The sequence below is a fragment of the Columba livia genome, chromosome 18 (genome assembly GCF_036013475.1).
Source record: "Columba livia isolate bColLiv1 breed racing homer chromosome 18, bColLiv1.pat.W.v2, whole genome shotgun sequence".
Lineage (NCBI taxonomy): Eukaryota > Metazoa > Chordata > Aves > Columbiformes > Columbidae > Columba > Columba livia.
This window is the reverse complement of record NC_088619.1, coordinates 3,571,144-3,592,606: the sequence shown is the minus strand read 5'-3', so window position 1 is coordinate 3,592,606 and position 21,463 is coordinate 3,571,144. Positions and strand designations below refer to the sequence as shown.

Genomic DNA, 21,463 nt, shown 5'->3' with positions numbered 1-21,463 from the left:
GCATGCCAGGGTGTTTGAATCCCCTAGATGCCACTGGAATTACTGACCTTTAAGCTAAATTGATACCAGCTATATTATTGGGGCTGCCCAATTTCCTGGAGGGGAGAGGGACTGTGTAGCACTGATGCTGTAAGTTTGGGATTTGCTTTAAAAATATTGTGTGAGTGCAGAATCCCTTTCATGAAGTATCACTTGTCCTGGGAGAACAAAGATGATCCATCCTGGGTGCTGCCATGGACTGTTAACCAAATGCTCTTAGCGATGTCTTGAATCCATTGTCTCAGATCAACAACTTCTTATATAAATCATGCAAGGTCATCCTTAAGCAAACCAGTTAGAAAGGCTCCCAACGAAATTGGCAGCTAATAAAGCCTATTGGAGTGGCTGTGTAGCTATAGCATGTTCCAATGGCATCTTCACCTCATTAAGGAGTTGATTTATGACCAGTTTCAGCAGACCAAAGGTACTAAATAAGCGTCGTCTGTATGGGATCACCAGAGTTCCCCTGCGACTGGGCGGGTGAGTGATGATCTGAGCCGAGGACCCGCAGCACCAACCACACATGACACACCAGCTCGAATTATATATCTAGTCCTCCTCCACGGGGCTTTGGCTAATTGGCACAAATGAGAGCTAAAGATGACATTAACACTTCCGCAAGATGGATTACAAAGACATTCAACTTTATGGATTTCTCAGCTCAATGTCACTTAGCTACACAAGTACCTACAAAGCTGTACGGATGAAAATCAACCCTGAGCCATCCCCGAGTTGTAATAGTCTGCGTCAGGCTTACAGCAGAACATGCATTACCTGGCACTGACCATGTGTTTAGTGCAACCTGTGAGCAAACTCAGTAGTTACGTGTGGCTGGGTGTGCGGGTGGCAGCAGAACCTGGTGGTGGGGCAGTGCGAGAGGAACAGCAGTGTCCTTTGGGGGAGATGGGCATCCAAAGGTGCTCTGCCCCTTTCTGCCAGCAGTGCCACAAGGCAAGAAAACCTGCTCCAGTGCACCCTGTATAAAAGAAGTGAAAGAATAGATGAAAATCCTTAACCATACCCACTGTTGGAGTGTACGCTCCGCTGTCTGAGCCACCCGAGCCCAGCAGCTTTGCTCAGCAGTTCAACTCACCTGAGACAGATTTGGAGGATGGAGGTGTGAAAGTCCTCTTTGTTACAGAGGGAATGGCAGAAGATGTGCCAGGGAGGGTTAGTGGGACATGAGGAAAAGGTTCTTCACCCAGAGGTGCTGGACACTGAACAGGCTCCCCAGGGAGGTGTCACGGCCCCAGCCTGACAGTGTTCAAGGAGAGACTGGACAACGTCCTCAGACACACGGTGTGACCTGTGGGGTTGTCATTGCAGGGACAGGAGTTGGACTCCATGATCCTGGTGGGTCCTTCCGACTCTGAACATTCTATAATCTGTGTTACACTCTGCGTGAAGCCCCTATGGGCACACGCTGCGTTGGTGGCCTTTATTTTGGATCGAGAGGTGCGACAGAAGACAGGGTGCATGCAAAAATGAATCATAGCACTGTTGAAGTGGTCAGCATGTCCCTGGAGCTGGTCATGGCCTCACAGGGGGCGCAGAACAGTCTCCTCCCTCATCTCAGCTTCAGAAATGTCAAACATCTGGGCTTAAAGGCAATAAATATAGTTGGTTTAAAGCACTCAGATTTTCAAGACATAGGTAGCTGAAAGAGCATAGGGCTGCATTTTCGGAGCACTATTGAAAATTTCACTAGGTGCTTTTTAGTTACTCGGGAGCTGTCAAAATTTCAGTTTGATTGCATTTTATGTCTAAATTAGGGTTATTTCTGCTAATATCATCATTTAAAATGAGCAGTAAGGTGGCAGGCAGGGTGGTCTGAACGCCAAGATGCTTGGAAGGCACTGCTGGGTCAGGGTAAGGAAACCCAGACACACGCTCTCCCTTCTACCTGGAGAAAACGCTGAAACTGGGCTGTATAATTAGGCATCCCATTTGATGCCAAGTGCCATCCTCACTGACAATTTAAGTAAAGGTGACAAGCAGTGAAGCAGCAGCCTAAGCTTCTCATTATTGATTTTTTCCTGTTCTTTCCCGATAGCAGCAGCATGGATACTCATCATTACTACTTGACTTTCTCGAAAATAAAAGAATTGCCAAATTTAAAATCATACTCTGGACAAATTGCAATTACTGACTTAAAAATCCTACAGAAGACCGGAGCATGTGAATAGGGGAGGCCTGTCTTCAGCTGAGGACTTGCTTGGTGGATCTTTCTTTCTTTCACACAATGAATAGGACCCAGTTAATTTCCACAACTCCTTTTCATCCTTTGATGACCTTGAGGTGCTGGAGCAAGTTGAGAGAAGGGAACGGAGCTGGTGAGGGGCTGGAGCACAAGTGTGATGGGAGCGGCTGAGGGACCTGGGGCGTTCAGCTGGAGAACAGGAGCTGGGGGGAGACCTTCTGATCTCTGAACTGCCTGAAAGGAGCCTGGAGCCAGGGGGGGTCGGGCTCTGCTCCCCAGGAACAAGCGATGGGATGAGAGGAAGCGGCCTCAAGTTGCACCAGGGGAGGTTGAGGTTGGATTTAGGAACAATTTCTTCCCCAAAGAAGAAATTTGATGAGGGAGAAGACTGTCGGGCATTGGAACAGGCTGCCCAGGGCAGTGCTGGAGTCACCATCCCTGGAGCTGTCTAAAAGACATGTAGATGTGGCAACTGGGGACATGTCTTCTTGGTGGACTTGGTAGTGTTAGGTTAACAGTTGGACTTGATGACTTTAAGGGTCTTCAGCTAAATGATTCTATAATTCTATGACTCTCAGCTTTTAAAAGCAGCCAGCGTCAGACACAGTCTGTGTTGTGAAACCAGGCAAAGGTGCACAGTGGCTGCAGCATGTAATTTTTTCACCCCAAAATCACTGCATTAAAAGAACATCAAGGTCATAATTTCAAGTGAGATAACTCTAAGTTGGCCTCATTTATATGTACATATTCTGACTGAGGTTTTACATGATTACACACCCAGCTCCGGTCTCATCCTGACCAGAAGACAGATGCTCGTTGTGACTAAGTACCTGCTCAGTATTTCATTAGGGTCTCCACATACTGCGGTGCCAGGCACATTTTACTGTGTGCTGGCCGAGATCTGCACTGAACACACAAATACCAGTTTTGTCATGGGCTTTTCTATGATGCTCAGAGTATATTAGTTCGCTCATACTCTTTTTTACTTTCTTTCACACCATTTTGAGGAGAAGGGGTGCTATTTTTATTACAATCCGGTAGCTGTGCTCAGACTATAGCCAAAATTGTCACTGCAACCAATTTACTAATGCCAAATTACAGAGTTTCTTACTGTTCTCATGTCTCTTTTATGAGCTAAGTTCCCTACACCAACTCCTTTCTTTGTGCTGTCAAATATTCCGGTTCACTCACAAAATTCTGCTGGTAGCATTTTATGGTGCTTCTTGTGTTCAGAGTCGCCTCCTCATTTCCTTCAGTTGTAGGTATGGGAGCAGAACATCTTTGTAGCTCTGCTCCTGGAATTTCTGATCTGCTTGGAATGTAGGCATATCCATTAAATAAGATGGAGGATCCTTCAAAAATTTGCATGCTGTTTGCAAGAGAAGGTTGTGACGTAGCAAACGCGGTAGGGGAGCAACTTACTTTTGCAGAGGCCTAATTTTGGCATCTTGACCTGACATCTTGATTGAAACTTCACTGAGGTTCTTTGATTTGGACTCCTAGTGCAATTTAAAGACAATAAACAAACTGAAGACATATATATTCCTTCCTACCTGGAATGCTAGAAATGCTAGATAGGAAGGATGTTATTGGTCCTGCTATGGCACTCAGCATTTAAAGGGCTTTTAGATTCTCAGCGTATCTCCCAGGAATTCAGCTTACTCAGTCCCGCAGAGCCCTGTTATCAGCTGTAGGGACTTGGCACTATGTGCAGGTAGATCCCCACATTTCTTATGTTCAGCAGGCAGCCCTATTAAAATTTGGGAATTTGAAGCTCAGTTCTGGATTTCCACATTCCTCTGTAGAGATCTGACCCTTCACGTCTTGATGTCAATCTGTTTTCCTACTGTTGTGGCACCAGTTGCTGTCCCCAATGGACGGGAATGTTCCATCATCCCAATGAGTTATATCCTTCTTCTCTTCCCATCTTCAATTTCTTTCTTGCCTCTCTCTGGTTCTGGTTTGGTTCTGGTTTTCCTCCCCTGGCTCTTGTACCATGAACATCCAACTTCTGCTCTCAGCTTGTGCTGCCAGTGGCAGCTTGGTCAGCGTGTGGGAGCTCGATGGAGACAGAGCATCCTTAGGATGGATAACAGCCTTAACTTTTGCAGTTTGGGATAAGAATAAAAGGTGGCAGCAAGCGAGACACCTTGTGACCCTGAGTGCCCTACTGGACCTCAAAACCCTGCTTCAAGACAAATAAATAATGTTGTTAAAATACAGGCAAATCTTCTCCTTGCTGAATCTTACTTGGAAAACTTTGAGAGATGCATCTGGCATGGAAGGGTTCAGCCCAATTAATTTGTCAAGTCATTTGCACCTAGAAACAGGTCTTCGCAATAGAAGATGCTAGATAAACTTATCATTATGCTTTGGTATTTAATGTGACCATAATGGTTACTGAAATCTCTTCAGGAATTCCCACCCAGCACATGGTACTATAGGCAACCTTTTTCTCACGCTATTTTGTGCCATGGGCTGAATCCTGCACTGCAGTGTCAGTCAGTGCATTGCACTGTTTGCTGTAAATGTCACTGCAATTCCATTTTTCCAGACCTAATTAATATATATGTAAGTACCAGTTGCATGGATTTCTTGCAAATACTAGGGACTTGTGAAGCACCTTGCAGATGTAACTTGGTGAACTCTGTCTAGGTCTGGATGGTTCATTCTCTTGGAGCTGCAGTCACCCCAAACCAGTTCAAACCATTACTTGAACACCACAGTTTGGAAACTGAAACCAAAAACTGAATGTGAACACCAGCCAAGTGTGGGCTGGAAGGAGAACCTGAGGTTATCGGTGACCCTTGGACAGCGGTTGGGACCCAAAACCAGAGCAGGGTTGTGGGAGACAAGGATGTGAAGCCCAAAAAACCCAAATATGAGCTGTGGAAAGCCTGGCTAATTTATCACAGTGGTAAATACAGTGTGGCCGCGGCAACATTGCACGTGAAACAGGCATCTCTCTGCTGGGCACGTGGAGGATTGACTGAGTGAATCTAATGGGAGATCCATGGCTTGAACCCATCTGACCGAAGTGTTTGGTCACTGCTCTCTGTGGCTTGAGCATTGTATGGTCATCTTTGTCCCCCATTTGTCACCTTGTTTGAAAATTTTCTGTAGGTTGGCAGAGACAAGATCATTAAACCTGAATTCTTTCCTAACCTGTGCATCAAAGCACTGTCCTTGGAGCCAGTTCTGCTCCCCGAGGGTTTGTACACTAGAGATACTGCTCAAGTGGTCTGAATCATGATCTCAGCAGAGATGAGAAGATGCTGAAGATGGTTCTTAAGTGCTCAGTTTAAGTCCCTGTCAGGGAATCTGTCCCCTGGCATAACTAATACACTCTCCATTTCCAGAAACATTATTCGATTTGGTCCCAAAGTTACCCTTTGTCCATATTCATTTGGGGTCAAAGCAATTTAGTGTTGAAGAAAAACAAACTTATGCCAAAATTATAGGATTGCAAAGGAGGTTGACAGTAATGAACAACCCCTCTTAGAAAACATCCTCACTCACATACATAGGCAAACATACACAAAAAAGTACAATTTTCTGAATAAAAATACAAAGCCGGGAAACGTGGCTAATAAAACCACTGAAATAGGAACGTGTTCAGAGTTTAAAAAATCCAGTTTTTCATTGGAAGTATAATTTGCATTAAAAATGTGTGGCTTTCATCTAAGTCTCAGTTTTCTGCTGGAGGAGAAAACCCCTCTCCGTAGTATTTCCTGTCCCATAAATGCTTTGATTTCCTAGGGGAGCTCATCTTACAGAGCCCCAACACAAGCTGTTAGTTCACCCCGATTCCTCTCTCCTTGTGCAGCCAGGGAGGAAAGGGACTATCAGAAATACCAGCAGAGCTTCAGTAAGTTCAACTGTTAAAGGTGAATCTTTGATGCATTGATCTCAAGGCAGTGGAGTTCACCTGAGGCACAAACAGACGAGGGAAACTGGCTGAGGAAGATGTTTACTGGGCACCCACATGTGCATCTGTTCCTCAGTAAATGTTGGGTGTTTGGGCTACTTAATGGGGAAGTCAGATGTAAATGAAGACTCGTGGCTGCTTTGTGGAGGACAAATGTGTTATTGCCAGCAAGGAGCACAGTTCAGTTCATTTTATGTCCCATTCCCTGCTCAGAGAACCATCACACTGACCCTATGCGAGTTCCTCTGGGTAAAAAAATTGAGAATTTGGCCCCTCAAAAGAACCCCTTTTAAATAAATCTACAGGTCATGACTACGCTAACTGTATCTTAGGTGTCTAGTGACGTTTGTACAGGGAAAGCTGCTGGCGATAAATACTCCATGAATCACAGAATCCCAGAATGTGAGGGGTTGGAAGGGCCCTGGAAAGCTCATCCAGTGCAATCCCCCCATGGAGCAGGAACACCCAGATGAGGTTACACAGGAAGGTGTCCAGGCGGGTTGGAATGTCTGCAGAGAAGGAGACTCCACAACCCCCTGGGCAGCCATGTGACCCATTACATTTGGGCACATTCCCCTTCTGAACTCTGCTCAGGCCTGCTGAACACCGTCAGATAATTATAACTAATAGCACGGCTGTAATTATTGCTATTATCACATTGCTAGCATTACTTCTTGTTCCATCATATCATTTTCATCTTATGTCATTGATGTTTTGGTTGTTATTCAGATAATAAAGCCAGATGCTCAGACGTGCTTCAGAGCTTCATTGTGCTGGATGCTGTAGTGTCCCCTGTCAAAAGTCAGTCCTCACCCTGAAGCATTTAAAAATCTAATTAGAGAAGACATACCAGCATTATCTTTGCCTGTCAGAAGCTTCAGTAGCAAACCCCCATTCTTCAGGATATTCAAGGTCACTTTACCAGCCTTCCTGAGGAACTGGTAGAACTCCCAATATTCTTGATGGCTGTGCCAACACCAGCTCCTACACAGCTCTAGAAATGATGTTATTTCATCATTGCTTTCCTCATCCCTCCTGAACCACACACAGACCTGTGCAGATACTCACTGTGACTCACTTATTCCTTTACACCCAACACGTTGTGTCCCTGAAAGATGTATTCTTTCGCATAAAAACAATTTTAAAAGATCTCAAGCTGTAAATAAATGGCTTAAACTAGTGCTGAAAATGAAAATCTGTCACTGGCATTACAGTTTCTGGGAAGTGCTTGAGTTCTGTGGTGCCAGAGCGAGAGCAGCGCAGGGATACAGAGCAGCAGCAGCAAGGATGCCGTGGTGGTACATCCAACCATGTCTGGATGATTTCACCTTCACAGCACAGTCGTGCTCACCCAGAAGGGCTTTAAAATTTGTCAGCAATCACAGAATCCCAGAATGTCAGGGATTGGAAGGGCCCTGGAAAGCTCATCCAGTGCAATCCCCCCATGGAGCAGGAACACCCAGATGAGGTTACACAGGAAGGTGTCCAGGCGGGTTGGAATGTCTGCAGAGAAGGAGACTCCACAACCCCCTGGGCAGCCTGGGCCAGGCTCTGCCACCCTCACCATGAAGAAGTTTATTCTCATGTTTAAGTGGAACCTCCTGTGTTCCAGTTTATACCCATTGCCCCTTGTCCTGTCACTGGTTGTCATTGAGAAGAGCCTGGCTCCATCCTCCTGACACTCCCCCTTTCCATATTGATCCCCATGAATGAGTCCCCCCTCAGTCTCCTCTTGTCCAGCTCCAGAGCCCCAGCTCCCTCAGCCTTTCCTCACACGGGAGATGCTCCACTCCCTTCAGCATCTTGGTGGCTGCGCTGGACTCTCTCCAGCAGTTCCCTGTCCTGCTGGAACTGAGGAGCCACAGCTGGACACAATATTCCAGATGTGGAATTTTGCCCAGACACAGCCTGGGCTCTTTAATTTCTCTGCATGTTCCCGAATGTGGTTCAAACACCAGAATTAGAGCCTCCATTTATTTTGCTGTTTGCCATACTTTCCAAAAGGTGAATGTTTAAAATGATGTATGGGAAGCAGTGGGCAATCGCAATCAATAACACTCCTCCTAACCACCCTGTCCCCGGTTTCATTAGGAGGTTGTCACCAAGTTATTTCAAAATCTCACTGCAGTAAATTGGCTGCGAGCGGTAACTGCTCAGTCTGCACCACCTGACGCTCCACTCCGAGACGTGAAGTTCCCAAAAGGATTTGGTTCCGCTCCATATTAAATTCTGACATGCAACAAGGCCACGAAAACACCGGCTAGGGGAGATCTGTCATTACCCCCTGAAAGTATCACCCGTAAATACCCGCTGCATGGCTCTGCAATGGCAACATCTGATGGACAGCTGTACAAATGGTGTCCTTAAGAGGTGTCCACTTTGGGACAGAGCATTCCGATCTGCAGATGCTGATGTTCAAGCTCACCCACTCTGGTGGGAGATCCTGGTAACTAGAGTCCCATTTCTTTCCAGCTGAAGTCAGCAATAGAGTTGCTATGGGCTTTAGTGAAAGTGGGATTGGGCTGAATTTTTAAAAGATACCATCTAATTTTCAATCGGAACCTTTTCAGAGAAGATCCAGCATATGGAGTGGCTGTTTACATTCTAATAAAGCATAGGAGGAGTTATTGTTCCCTTAAATACATATATGCCCTCAAAATCTGCCACTTCCTATTAGAATCCTGCAGAATTATGACATTTTTACCCAAAAAGCTAAGCAAAAGATAATGAATGGAAAATATTAGCTTTGACAGAACTGAAATAGACATTTTCAATTCTTAAAAAAGCCCAGATATTTAAGGCTTTTTGAATGAACTCGAAACACTTTGTGAAATACGTCAGTATGTGAAGGCCGAGATACACTTTTTACATTTCAAGCGAAGTCACCTTTACAAGATATTCTACAAGCATTTTCAAAATTGCGTGTTCGCTGTGCCTGAAAAACGCTCCTCCAGAATGAACATTGGGAAAGTTTTGTTGGCCTGTAGCTCCCGAGGCCGACAGCAAGATGCTGAGAGTTTGCTCTGTAGATGATCCATTCATAGACACCGCTGGTGAACCCTGGGGGGACTCTGAGCATCTTCCTCAAGTCCGGTTTCTTTTCCTTCTCGCAAGATGCGGGGGATTAGTTGCTCCTCACAACCACCTTCCTGGAGATGTTTCTTCGTAACCTCACACCTCTCGCTTTGCTGTGGGAGCTCATTTACCCTCTGAGCAGTTGCTGGGGTAACGGTGAAAAATTCATCTGGATTTTCTTAGCTGTTCCATCTTGCTCATTTCTAAGATGCTTCTTGTGAAGGGGGCATTTCATGTAATCTCATCGACAGCTCTTCAAAATTCATTTTGCTGTATTTCAAGACAAAAAAAACCCCAGTTTGAGTGGTTTGCTAAGAAGGCAGGAGACAGACTGTCGCTTGTTTGGGCTTTGCAGTCGGAGGAAAAAGCTCATTCCTCCTGTCGCAGGACCATTATTTCAACAATCCAAATTTTAACAGATGAAAATTGAAATGTCTCTTCTATGTGAAAGCTCCAATTTTTGTTATGTAGGGAAAATACATCTCAATTGCAGAGGTCGGACTGAGAAATCTGTGGCTTGCTCTGGGGAAGATGGGGAATTTTGACATGCCGCACAAGCGCTGCACGTTGACTGGGTCAAAATTCACAGATTTGCTTTGACTTTCACCACTGAGCATCCTTTCCAGGGAAGCAGACGGTTTCATTTTGTTCTTCCTTTAGATGCAGGACTGGCGCAGGCAACTCCCTGTACTGTCTGTCTGGTGGGGAAGCAAACAGATTCTTGGAAATAAGCGCAAAGAGGAGGCTGTGGAGCTTGTCGGATGGTGATGCTGCTCAGCCTCCTCTCCACAATGTCTACAAGTGCCTCCTTGCCAAGGCCTGGAAAGCGGGAGCAGCCAAGATGGTGATTGTTGCCCATTTTACAGCTTCTCAAAACCCTTAGTTGTAGAATTGACTTGGGATGGCAGACGTGCAGATGCGATGGGTCGAGTTACCAAGGGTGAAACCTTCTTCCCCCAAAATCAGGGTGGAATTTGCCATGAGCTCCAGCTGTACTCTAAGGCTCCCAAGTAGTCTGGCGAGGTTTCAGAGAACATGGAGCACATGGTGAAGTGGTCTTAGTAAGAGAAGTCAGGGCATGCCCAAGAAATACTTGCTGCTCGACGTCTTCCCCTTATCGCTCCGTTCACTGCAGCACTCGAGGGAGGGAGGACACACCGCCGAGCCTCAGTGACCCAGGAGTCACCCAGTCTCCTCGCTGGTCACTGGGATAAAGCCACCGCAAATTCATGGAATGAACTTTGGAGTTCATTCCATGGATGGAGTGATTCCTCTCTCCTCCAAACAAGGGAGTTCAGGCAACTAGGTGAGTGCAGGCACATAACTTGTGTGTGGTTTACGTTAGAGATAAAATAATTCCAGTGCTCACAACCAAAAGAAGCTGCATGTGTTGTGATCTGATTTAATCCCTGGCTAGTTGGGATTCGTGCTCCTGTTTGCAGGAACCTCAGGGCACAAACGTGGTAGCAGCCATGCAATAGATGCCTCTTCATGTGCCAGTCACCAACCTGCTGGAAAACTTGAAGGGAGGATGTAAGTTTGGCTACGCTGCAGCATTTCCTAGCTGTGTTGTGGGAAGTCTGTATGGCTGGAGCCCCAGAACTCAATCTTGAGAGCAACCAGTGGTTCCAGAAATAAACCCGGTGTTGACAGACGTGCCTTGCTGCCCTAGTACTATCTATTGCCATGAGCTCTGACAGCATTTGGTGGAGATTCCCTGTGAAAGTGCCACAGAAAGGAATGTGGATGCAGCAAAATACTTGATTTTGTAATTTTGAAGTCGTCATTCTGTATAATTGCTTCAGAGACCTGCCCTAAGCTTATGAAAAAGAACTGCCATTAGATCCATCCTGACCCTTCACATGGTGTGAGTGACACAGACAGCTCTGGATGGCCTGTCCCCGTCCCTCAGAAAAGCCTGGCCCATCTTCCACAGCGAAACTCCTGCTGATCTTGGGCAGAATCAAAGGTTCTCCTGCCCCTCTACTCTGCCCTGGGGAGACCACGCCTGGAATATTGTGTCCAGTTGTGGCCCCTCAGTTCCAGCAGGACAGGGAACTGCTGGAGAGAGTCCAGCGCAGGGCAACAAAGATGCTGAAGGGAGTGGAGCATCTCCCGTGTGAGGAAAGGCTGAGGGAGCTGGGGCTCTGGAGCTGGACAAGAGGAGACTGAGGGGGGACTCATTCATGGGGATCAATATGGAAAGGGTGAGTGTCAGGAGGATGGAGCCAGGCTCTTCTGGTGACAACCAGTGATAGGACAAGGGGCAATGGGTACAAACTGGAACACAGGAGGTTCCACTTAAATTTGAGAAGAAACTTGTTGGGGGTGAGGGTGGCAGAGCCTGGCCCAGGCTGCCCAGGGAGGTTGTGGAGTCTCCTTCTCTGCAGACATTCCAACCCGCCTGGACACCTTCCTGTGTAACCTCATCTGGGTGTTCCTGCTCCATGGGGGGATTGCACTGGATGAGCTTTCCAGGTCCCTTCCAACCTCTGACACTCTGTGATTCTGTGCTTCAATGCTGTGTCTTCAGATACCTGTCATCCAGCACAGGGTACATCCTGGGACCACTGTTCAGAGCTGGATGGCACCAACCAGCTGCTGTTCCTTCCGTACTTTCCTACTTGTTATAGGCAAATGTTTGTTGTAGTAACCTAGAAAAAAGTCTGCTCAGGCCAGACTTACCAGGGCATGAAAGCACGTTGTGCCGTCCTTACCACAGAGCTGTGTGTTGCCCGTTTGACAAAGCTGGGTGAAGGAACGAGTCCGTTGGGTTGGGAAAGGGACCCCTGATAGCAGCTAACGCATTATCAGATGTCAGAATGGTAGATGGGCTTGTACAGCAGCAGAACCTTGCTAACCAAGCGGTATTTGCCAGGATAAGTGGAGGGAAGGAGGGATGTCACCAGCACCCCTTCTCCTTGCAGCTTCCACGTATCTGCTGCTCTTGCTGATGGCAACACACAGCACAGCAAACATCCCTCATCCCAACCTAGAAAAGGAGCTGATGTACTCAACTCCTGCCGGTTTCGCAGGAGACGGCACCTCAAACGCTCCGTTGGCCAAAGTCCTTTACATCATGTATTCGCACAGAAGCTGCGCTTTGTGCCCGGTTTTGTCCCAGGACAGAGCAGCTGCAGCCAGGTCGTGGCTCTCAAGCCCTGCAGTGAGCAGAAGCTCCTTCAGCGGGTCCACGAGAGGACACGGCTGAGATCTCCTTGGGTCTGCTTTGCCCGCCGGTCTCTGCACCACACAGGGTTACCAGGGAGTGCTCAGTCACACACGGCCCGCGCCGCATCTGTCCACATGTTCCCCTCGCGGTTCTCGCCTTTCCCTCGGGGCGAACGCCTCGGTACAAGTGCCCCAGATCCGACAGAGTCATGTGGCTCAGGCTTTATTTGCTGTTATTGCTGCTTTCAAGTGGAAAATTGATATAATAGCAGTCCTTTCTCAACACACAGCAGTCTGCACATTTGTACAGCGTTCTTTGAGGACGATCAGCATCCACTGGCGTAGAAAAGTGACAGGTGCTGTCTGCAAATAATAAGCTGAAGCAGTTTCCTTTGGAAATGAACTTAAGCAAAGTCCCTTTTGAGTTTGAAAAGCCAGTGAGGTTCCCATGTGGGCTCAGAAGCTGCTCGTAAGCCTCTGCCAGAAAAGACACATTCTATCAGCTCATATGGCATAATTATTTTGTGACTGTTTCTCTTATGCAGATTTCTCTGGAGAGAGGAAATGACCGATTACTTATTTACTGAGTGTTTTTTACCGGGGACAAGCGTGAAAAAGAATGAAGTTTATGGCTTCTTCTGCTCCCTCCTCTAGTCTTCCAAATGGCGTCTGCGCAAGTTACAGGGATAAGGTGGAGCTGTGTGATGCGTAATCGTGTCACAGTCTATCACACACCTTTGCGATCCTCATCTTTGTTCTTTGCATCTCACACAAAAAGCATTTTAACCATCTAGGGCTGCAAGGAGCCCCACACTTGTGAGACTGAAAGAAGACCGAGGTGTTTCCTCCGGAGCCTTTGATCCTCTCTCCTTCCTTCACACTTTTATCTAATGCAGACACAGTCTGGTGCCAGAGGTGGCTTTTCCAGATGTAGCAAGATCCAGTGTTCAAAGTCATCCCATTACCTCATAGTGCTACGAGAACTAGGCCCAAATCATTGAGAATGAAGCACTCAGAGCTTCCTAGCTGAGTATTTCCAGGCCTGTTAGTGGACTAGAGGCACAGTTTTTCCTTAATTATCAAATCTTGTTTCTACGGTAATAAGTACATTTCAGAGTTTTATAATTTGTGATTATTTCCATAGTCCTGAATCCTGATAATAAAATAAGGCCTATCGCTCTGAGAGCCTCAGCTCTTGAGGTCTTAGAAAGAGATCTCCAGTATTTGTTCTTTTCCACATTTATGTAGATAACCGAAGCTACAAAATGGCACCAGGTGCATGGGACTTCTTTACAGTCAAAATAGCTCTTGATATACTGTCACTCTTGATGGAGGCGTTAGAAAGTCTATAGGAATTTATTTTCTTCCAGCATCACCTGTTCTTTTGGGCTCCTTTAAGTCACACCAAACCCAAAGCAGGATGCTGTAATTTACCATACATTAGCTGGTATGAATAATGGAAGTTGCGTCGCGCAGCACATTAAACCAACACAGAAATATGTCAAAATAATGAGACATTGACCTTTAAGGCATCAGGAGGTAGAGCTGAGGCACAGCCTCAATCTTAATTCCATTTCGTGTTTTTAAAAGCATGATTTCCAAAGCTTTATGTGACATTTCTCCCAGGATTCGTTTTATTTTACCACTTTTTATGTCTGTATACTCTTCTTTCTGCACGTCTAGAGATGAAAAGCATATCTGGACAAATTTAGAAATGCGCAATGTTGTGGTAAATTAATCAATGCTAATAATAATTGGTGGATTCTATAGATGAAACACGTATAACAAAGGAAACAAAAAGAAGGCGATCCTGTATTCTCGTACAGTAATAGTTCCCCGTGGACCACAGCTTGGTCGCAGGGCTCCTCGCGCGGGCCATGTCCCGATCCCGTGCACAGCAGTAGCGCTGTGGGCAGCTCTGAACCGCAGAGCCTTTTCTACTGTGAAATCAGGTGTAGAAAATCATGGCAAACTCCAGCACTGCCCTTCTTCTCCCACCTTCCCCGAGCCCCCTGGGCCCCGGTCACCGCAGGACGTGTCTGTCACTGCGGCAGATACATCAAACACAGGACACTCCTCACGTGAGCTGCGTTTCTGTTGCCTTTAAAATCTTCCAGCTCTGGACTGGAATGCTGAACATTCTTTTTGCTCAGGGTTTTTGGCTTGTTTGGTTTTCTGTTTGTTTTTTTTGTGTGTTGTTTTGGGCTGTAGGGTTTTTTCGAGCTCTGTGCTGTTCAATGATTTGCACTCAGCGAGATGAAAAACCCTGGCATTGAAGGGATAATCGTTTAGTGACAGGAAAGGACAATAAGGTTGCAGAGCATAGAAAGTAAGAGATCTCCATCCCTAGGCTGACACACGAGGTGGAGTTCATCTCGCTGCCTTAGCTGTCGCGGAGTTGCTTGACTTGGGTAGGCAGCCTGTATGATTAATGGGGAGAAATGAGCACCTCCAAAAAACAGTCATCCCGTCCTGGATTGAGAATAGTGAGGGTGAAAGAACAACCTCACACAATGGAGATAGAGCTGCGAGAACTAAGGGCTTTGCAAATTAATCTGTAGGTGCCAAAAGCTGAAAGAAAGGGAAAACAAGTGTCCATGCGGTGAGGATTCATCTGACATCCCATTGAAAGGCTGGTGCCGGGTCCTCAGAACAGCTCCTTAAACACAGACCCGTCATCCCCTCCCTGTCTGTTATCATCCTCCTTCAAAGTTCCACCGCAAATGAAAACGACATCTCCAAGCACAGCTAACCCCAAGCAGTGCGAGGACGGAGAAGAGCGTTCTATGAAAGGGTATTATGTGCCCACAGAATGAAAACATGCATCCTACAGCAGCTGCAGAGAATCCCCAGGACCTGGACAAGCAGCTCACACATTTTCCCCAAGAAGAAATTATATGAAACTGTATAAGAATAGGAGGAGGGTGACTCAGAGCCAGGAAGCTATTTAACCCTTACTTGGGAAAGAGAGAGGACTGGAAGGCCCAGGGAGGCCAGCAGGACATGGGTGACAAGCTGCGAGGCATCCTTGCAAGTAGGGAACCAGATCAAAGGGATGAGGATGGACCCTGAAGGAGATTTCTCCATCTGCAGATTGAAGGTCAAAGGAGGAGCTGGAGGAGCCTGTGAAGCCCTAGAAACAGGCTCTGAGGACAGTGCAGGCACAGGGGCTTGGCCAGAGCTGTAGGCACAGATGGAGATACTCTGCATTGTCTTCTTTTATTTGTCTCTCTATTTTGGTGTTTCTAAAGGCAGGCTTGGACACCCGGGCAGGAGCAGTGCTGTTGTCACAGCATCATGATTTGCTTCTCCTTCCCTTCTCTGTACAGATCCCCACATAAACAAGCAAAAGGGGGCTTTGGGAAGGGGAGAAGCTGGTGGGCAGTCTCCAGGAGCCGGCTGTCCTGTTCTGCCCTCCATCTGTAGGGCTGTGGCACACGGTGAGGGGGATTTGGTGCTTTTGGCAACCGGTAGGCAAAGGACCTCCTGACCAGCGGGTCTCAGGGTGGATATCTGCTGTCGTTGCCCTCCCCTGATCGTGGTGCTGCTGGGACTTGTGGCCGGGTTCCCAGAGGACGGTGTGCAGGGGCAATCTGAGGCCCACCAACTCCTCCTGACAGGGGCTTCGCCTTCTTATCCAGGCAGACAGACGGGGCAGAGGTTTGGGAGCATCCCTGGGGGCATCCAGATGTGGGGACTGAGTGAAGGGAGCCGCAGGGCTGGGAGGGCGCGTGTGGCGTGCAAACCCCGAGGAGTTTGGGCTGAGATGGGGAACAGCATGAAGAGGCTGACGAAACAGCGGAGGTTAAATTGTCTGGCATCCCCCACTGTGCTTCCAACATCCCTGCCCACGCCGGCACCGCTCCGTGCGACGAGCCCCGCGCCGCCTCCCTGCCCGGAGCAGCCTGGCCCCAGCGTGCAGAGGCCTCCGCTGTCCCTGGCGCAGAAGCCACCTCATTCTGCCTAATTGCACAGACAATAATTAATGTGAAACGTTGTCTTACCTTGCACGCCAAATGCTTCATGGATCATGGAGCAGAGCCCAAGGGGAGCGGAGGCCGCGCATGTTTGGGCCCCTCAGCCAGGGCAGCTCCGGAGCCGCGGTGCTTCCTGCAGCACGGACACGGCGTCACTGCCTCTGAGCAGCAGGTTGCAGACACACGGCCGAGCGTCTGTCTGCTGGACGGGGGCCACCACTCAGAAAACACAGGCACTGTGCCTGTCAGACCAGCATAGGTGACGCTGGGACAAGCACGGTTTCTCCCTAGGAATAAAACCCACCCGGTTCAGGCTCCTCTGTTTCCTCCTCATTATCTTTTGTCTGACTGCAGCAGAGCCCTTGTGAGACTGATGCCAGAACAGCTGGTTGCCAGCGATGTACAGAGTGATCGATATGTTTGGCTTTTCTTGTTCATCCATCGTTTGAATCTGCTTTCATGCTTTCATTATATGAATGAGATTTGAAGGCAGCTCTGAACTTTGCTCTTGTGTCATTTACTGTCTTTGGCCTGAATCCAGAGTCGGTGCAGCTCCCTGCTGCGCACCGGGCACTCCGGAAAGCGGGGTTAATTACAACCTCTCCTCATCTCCCCCCAAAGAAGTGTTGGGTTTAGAATCCGAAAAATCTGCTTAGCGCAGCCGGGCAGTCTCCTCCACAGACAGACAAGGCTCTGGAGTGAAAGCCAGAGGAAAAACAGAGCTCCCAGTTTGTTTACTACCTCTTGGCACACATCCATACCCAGCTCGTTATATATACCACTGCCTAGATTTTGCAGCCTGGTGAACAAGATGCAGTTTCGCCCTAGCTAGCGACACACCGATGGTTACCAGCAGCAGCTGGTGCTGCTCCAGCAACGGCGCTCGGGATTCTGCTGTGCTGAGATCTGTATGCGCACGTATGCAGCTCCTGCCTGTAAAGAAAATTTGTAATCTGTAAATACAAGAGCGTGAGAGTGTGTGTGTGCTGGTGGGGGATAAGGATTTCAATCCAAGCTGTAAAAAGCTCTTTGATGGGTTTCTGAGCTATCGCAGGGAGGAAAGCTGCGGAAAGTCAGAGGAATATTTCTGGAGGTTTCTGGGTGGTGGAAGGAAATGGAGGCTAATCCAGAGGTACTGGTGGACAGGAGCAGTTCTAGATGCAGCCCAAGGCTCACAGCAAGTGGTATTTCAGAAAAGACCTTCATCCTCTGGGTTATGGAAGTGACCCGTGAGAGTACACGTGAGAGCAGAAAAAATGTGCCATCATGCTTTTTTAAACGAGAACGTAATTCATGGCATGATGGGACCGCTCATCCGCACCTCCTCTGCACCCTTCTCCCCTTTGGTCTCCAGGGCTCCCCAGATACCCACACTGCCTGTGCTGGGCACAGAAAGGGTCGGTGTCACCAGTAGGTGACAACCCCAAAACAGCAAGTGTTCCCCATTCTGTGCCACGTTCCCCAGACAGGCATGATGAGTGGGAATGGTTGTTACTTTTCTACCACTCGCATTAAGTATTTCAAGTCAAGATGACAAAAACATGGTATTTTATGGTGGGCTTTTTAATTGGGTTGTGATGGAGGTTAACAACTTAACATTACAATCGGTTACTGTAATAAGTGGAGTAAAGAGAGAGGGGGCTGGAAGGAAACAAAGCTAATTAAACTAATCAGCTTGATTTTGATGGGAACTGGCCTGGATCCTGCGCTCGGTGCTGTGAGCAGCATCCCCAGCCTGGCCGTGGGTGTGCGTGGCGTTAGCAGGAACAGCGGCAGCGGCGCTGCGCAGGAAGGCGCCGGCACGTGTCCGCTTGTTTCTTGCAATGTTTTCATTTCCTCGCTTTTCTTTCTTCACTGGGAACAAGGAAAAAAAAAAATATATATATATATATCCTTGAAGCCCTTTTTAAAGAGTCACAAGCAGCATCCAAGCGATGTGGCTGCTGTGTGGTAGGAGCAGCCTCAAGGACAAGTTTAGAGGTCACGTACGGCCAAAGAGCGTCCACCCGGTTGCCCTCTGGAGCATCTCTGGGGTGACTCGGGCGTGACCCAGATGGACTGGCCTGGGTGCCCTGCGGTTGGAACAGCCGCCCCCATCCATCCCGCCTGTCCTGGAAAGGATAAAGTGGGGCAGGTATCAGACAAATACCCAGTCTCAGGGTGGTTCTGAACATGCCCCAGGGGTGGTTACTGTAAGACCTGGTGTATTTGAGTCCCCATGAGTATCTGTGTGGAGGTTTTTGGTTTCAGAGGCTCCTGGCAGGGATGGATCCAGGTTCTTGGCTGCCTCTTTGCAGTATCCCGAATAACAGTTGCTGTAACATCCATGAAGCATTTCTTCACGTCCCTCACCCTGACAGCCCTTATAAGGGCAACGTATGGCATTCGTAAGATCTTAAAACATTAGCATATTTATAAGTAATGCCCTAATTTGAAGGGATACCAAGTTCTTTAGATGTAAGTAGTTATTAATTACAATGCAACAGGAAAATTCATTAGGGGATAGAATCAAACTTTCAATTAATGTCATTTTTATCTGGGAATATTAGATGAGCTTTTTTGTTTTCTATTTTTTTTTCCTTTAACGGGGATCTGGAAACACTCAGTAATATCAACTGTTAGAGCTACTTCTATGAAATAATGTGATCTCGCATTTGCATATAAGAAAACATTTTCTGTATTCGCTCTGACTCTGAGCTGCCCTATTTGTATCAGTAAATCAAGCTGACGACTGCCTGCGCATTTAGAGAGGAGGCTTTTCTTATGCAGAACAGCAACACATTTTACCAGTCCCGTGGTAAACACCCAGCATTATTTCTGGGGTTTGTTTAACCTAGTCTCTAATATTGGGCTCTGCATGAGTCTTACAGTGTGGCTGAGCAAAAACCAAGTGGTGTCTCTCACTGAGTGTTACACAAACTTCCCTTCAGTCTTTTTTGAGATGCTCTCTTTGCTGCTTCTTCCAAATATTTTCCTTTCGTTTTCATTGGCAAAGCAAAGCACACTTGAAATAACAGAGTCTTCAGGTGCCAGGCATGAATTCTGTATCATTTAAAATTGAACGAATCAGCCACCTCCAGACTCATTTGGTAGTGGCCTTAGTTTTATTTCTGATCTGTGAACATTTTGTTCGGGTTTGGAGTTTGGTTTTGCTCTACTGCTAAAAGGGCCGGTCCACGGCATCCCTAATCTGCAAGTCCCTGGAAGCTTGATTCTAAACTGCAGATGCCTGACCCAGTGATATTCCATGTCTGTCTAAGCTCTGAATGGATGTTTTTGGGTGTCTCTGTGTTCTTCTGTTGAATCATAAGCAGCTGCATTTAAAAAATAAGATTTAAAAAGCTTAAAAATACTCCCTTTGCACCCTACTTGAGAGGATCTCACACAAATCTTTGCATGTTCATTGCTGTTGCAAGCAACAGCTAAATCAGGATAAAAAGATAATAAAAAATAAACCTAGAATCATTCTCTGCTTATCATTCTTCTACAGAATGGAGGACATGTCTTCAAGTTGCCTGAAATTATTTTGGGGAGTTGGGAAAACCGTTTTGTGCAAACCAGTTTTAATGGAGAAAAATGGCACTGGTCAGGTAGAAGAGTCTGGGAGCCTGGGGCGGGAGGGAGAGAAGTGTGAAGAAAAATGGTTCCAAATATTTCCTTTTCCAAATTTGAACGCAAGTATTTCAAATTTTGAGCTTGAAATGTGTTTCCATTTGAAATGCTTCTACTCTAGGTGACGCTGTGTTAGCAGGGGGGTTGGACAGGGGGATCTGCAGAGGTCCCTTCAGCCCCAACCAGTCTGGGATTCTGGGAGGAGACTGAGGGGTGACCTCATTGATGTTTACAGATACATAAAGGGGGAGTGTCAGGAGGATGGAGCCAGGCTCTTCTGGGTGACAACCAGTGATAGGACAAGAGGCAATGGGTGCAAACTGGAACACAAGAGGTTCCACTTAAATTGGAGAAGAAACTTCTTCCTGGTGAGGGTGGCAGAGCCTGGCCCAGGCTGCCCAGGGAGGTTGTGGAGTCTCCTTCTGTGCAGACATTCCAACCCGCCTGGACACCTTCCTGTGTAACCTCATCTGGGTGTTCCTGCTCCATGGGGGGATTGCACTGGATGAGCTTTCCAGGTCCCTTCCAACCCCTGACATTCTGGGATTCTGGGATTCTGTGGTCTCGGTGGGTCTGGGCCACTCAGGACACGGTGGCTCCGCAGGCCTGGGCAGCTCTTTCCCGCTCCCGCCTTCCTCTTGCCCTTCAGCTCTCACCCCGTCCCTTCTCTTCCTCCTGCTGCTCTTTCCATTCCAGGATTTTGTTCCTTTGATGGCTCAAAACTTCCTTCAGTTTTCCATTCTGAATTTATTTATGGCTAGCGTATACTTTTTGTTCTTGTGCCAAGTTTTTCTGTTAGATCTTCTCCCTCCCCAGCATTTTCCCTGCCCGTATTTATTTATAGAAAGCAATCTTTTTTTCTTTTTCTTTATTTTTTTCCCTCCCACAGAACCTTTTAGGTTCCTACTGCCTTTCCAAAGCCTTCTGGCCAGTTGTCCAGCCTTCCTCTCTAACCACCTCAGACTTGTGCTCCTCATCTCTCCTTGCGCTTCCGAGGTTCATTTGTACAACCCTGGGTCAAGCAGGAATATGTCACCAGTTCGTTCTTCTCGGTGAGGCTTCAAAGTGCCTTTGAGCTGCCTCCAAGCCCTGTGTTTTTCTTGTCACTTTAATACGCTTACTAATAACACCTACCACTTCTGTATGTCACACTCCGTGCTCCTTAGTCAACTGCACATTGATTGGCAAAGCGACACAAAGAAATCGGATTTAACCGGAAAGAAAACAGTGTTTCTTTCTTAAATAACCCTTGCCTCCTCCAGGTGCTTTTGCAGGTCACAGGATTAGAGTGGTGGGTGACTCACAGCTCTCCTGCCTGGCAATTATTAGTCTGTGGAGCTCAAAGCAATTACCGAAGCCTTAAACAAATGTTTTTGGGTGCAGGAGCCTCGGTGACACTATTAGCGTCTTGTTGGGGAGTACGGGTCTGCTGGAATCTCTGCTGGGGAAGGTGCAGCAGGG

General features: G+C 47.4%; 1 protein-coding gene and 1 long non-coding RNA gene across 8 annotated transcripts in view; one reads left to right on the top strand and one right to left on the bottom strand.

Moving 5' to 3' along the window:
• The window catches only part of LOC110360273 (uncharacterized), a 30,086-nt gene extending 13,137 nt beyond the window's left edge, over nucleotides 1-16,949 (bottom strand). The window contains exons 1-2 of one of the 4 annotated variants that reach the window (XR_010466993.1): nucleotides 16,418-16,949; nucleotides 814-1,015 (exon numbers count right to left, since the gene is read on the bottom strand). This is a non-coding gene — a long non-coding RNA (uncharacterized LOC110360273). Of the gene's footprint in view, nucleotides 1-813; nucleotides 2,466-16,417 lie in introns of those variants that run through there. The other 3 variants (XR_010466994.1, XR_010466992.1, XR_002416057.2) reach the window with 3 other exon arrangements.
• Nucleotides 1-21,463, top strand: part of SHISA6 (shisa family member 6) — a 245,111-nt gene that overhangs the window by 84,703 nt on the left and 138,945 nt on the right. The gene's annotated exons all lie outside the window — the stretch shown is intronic.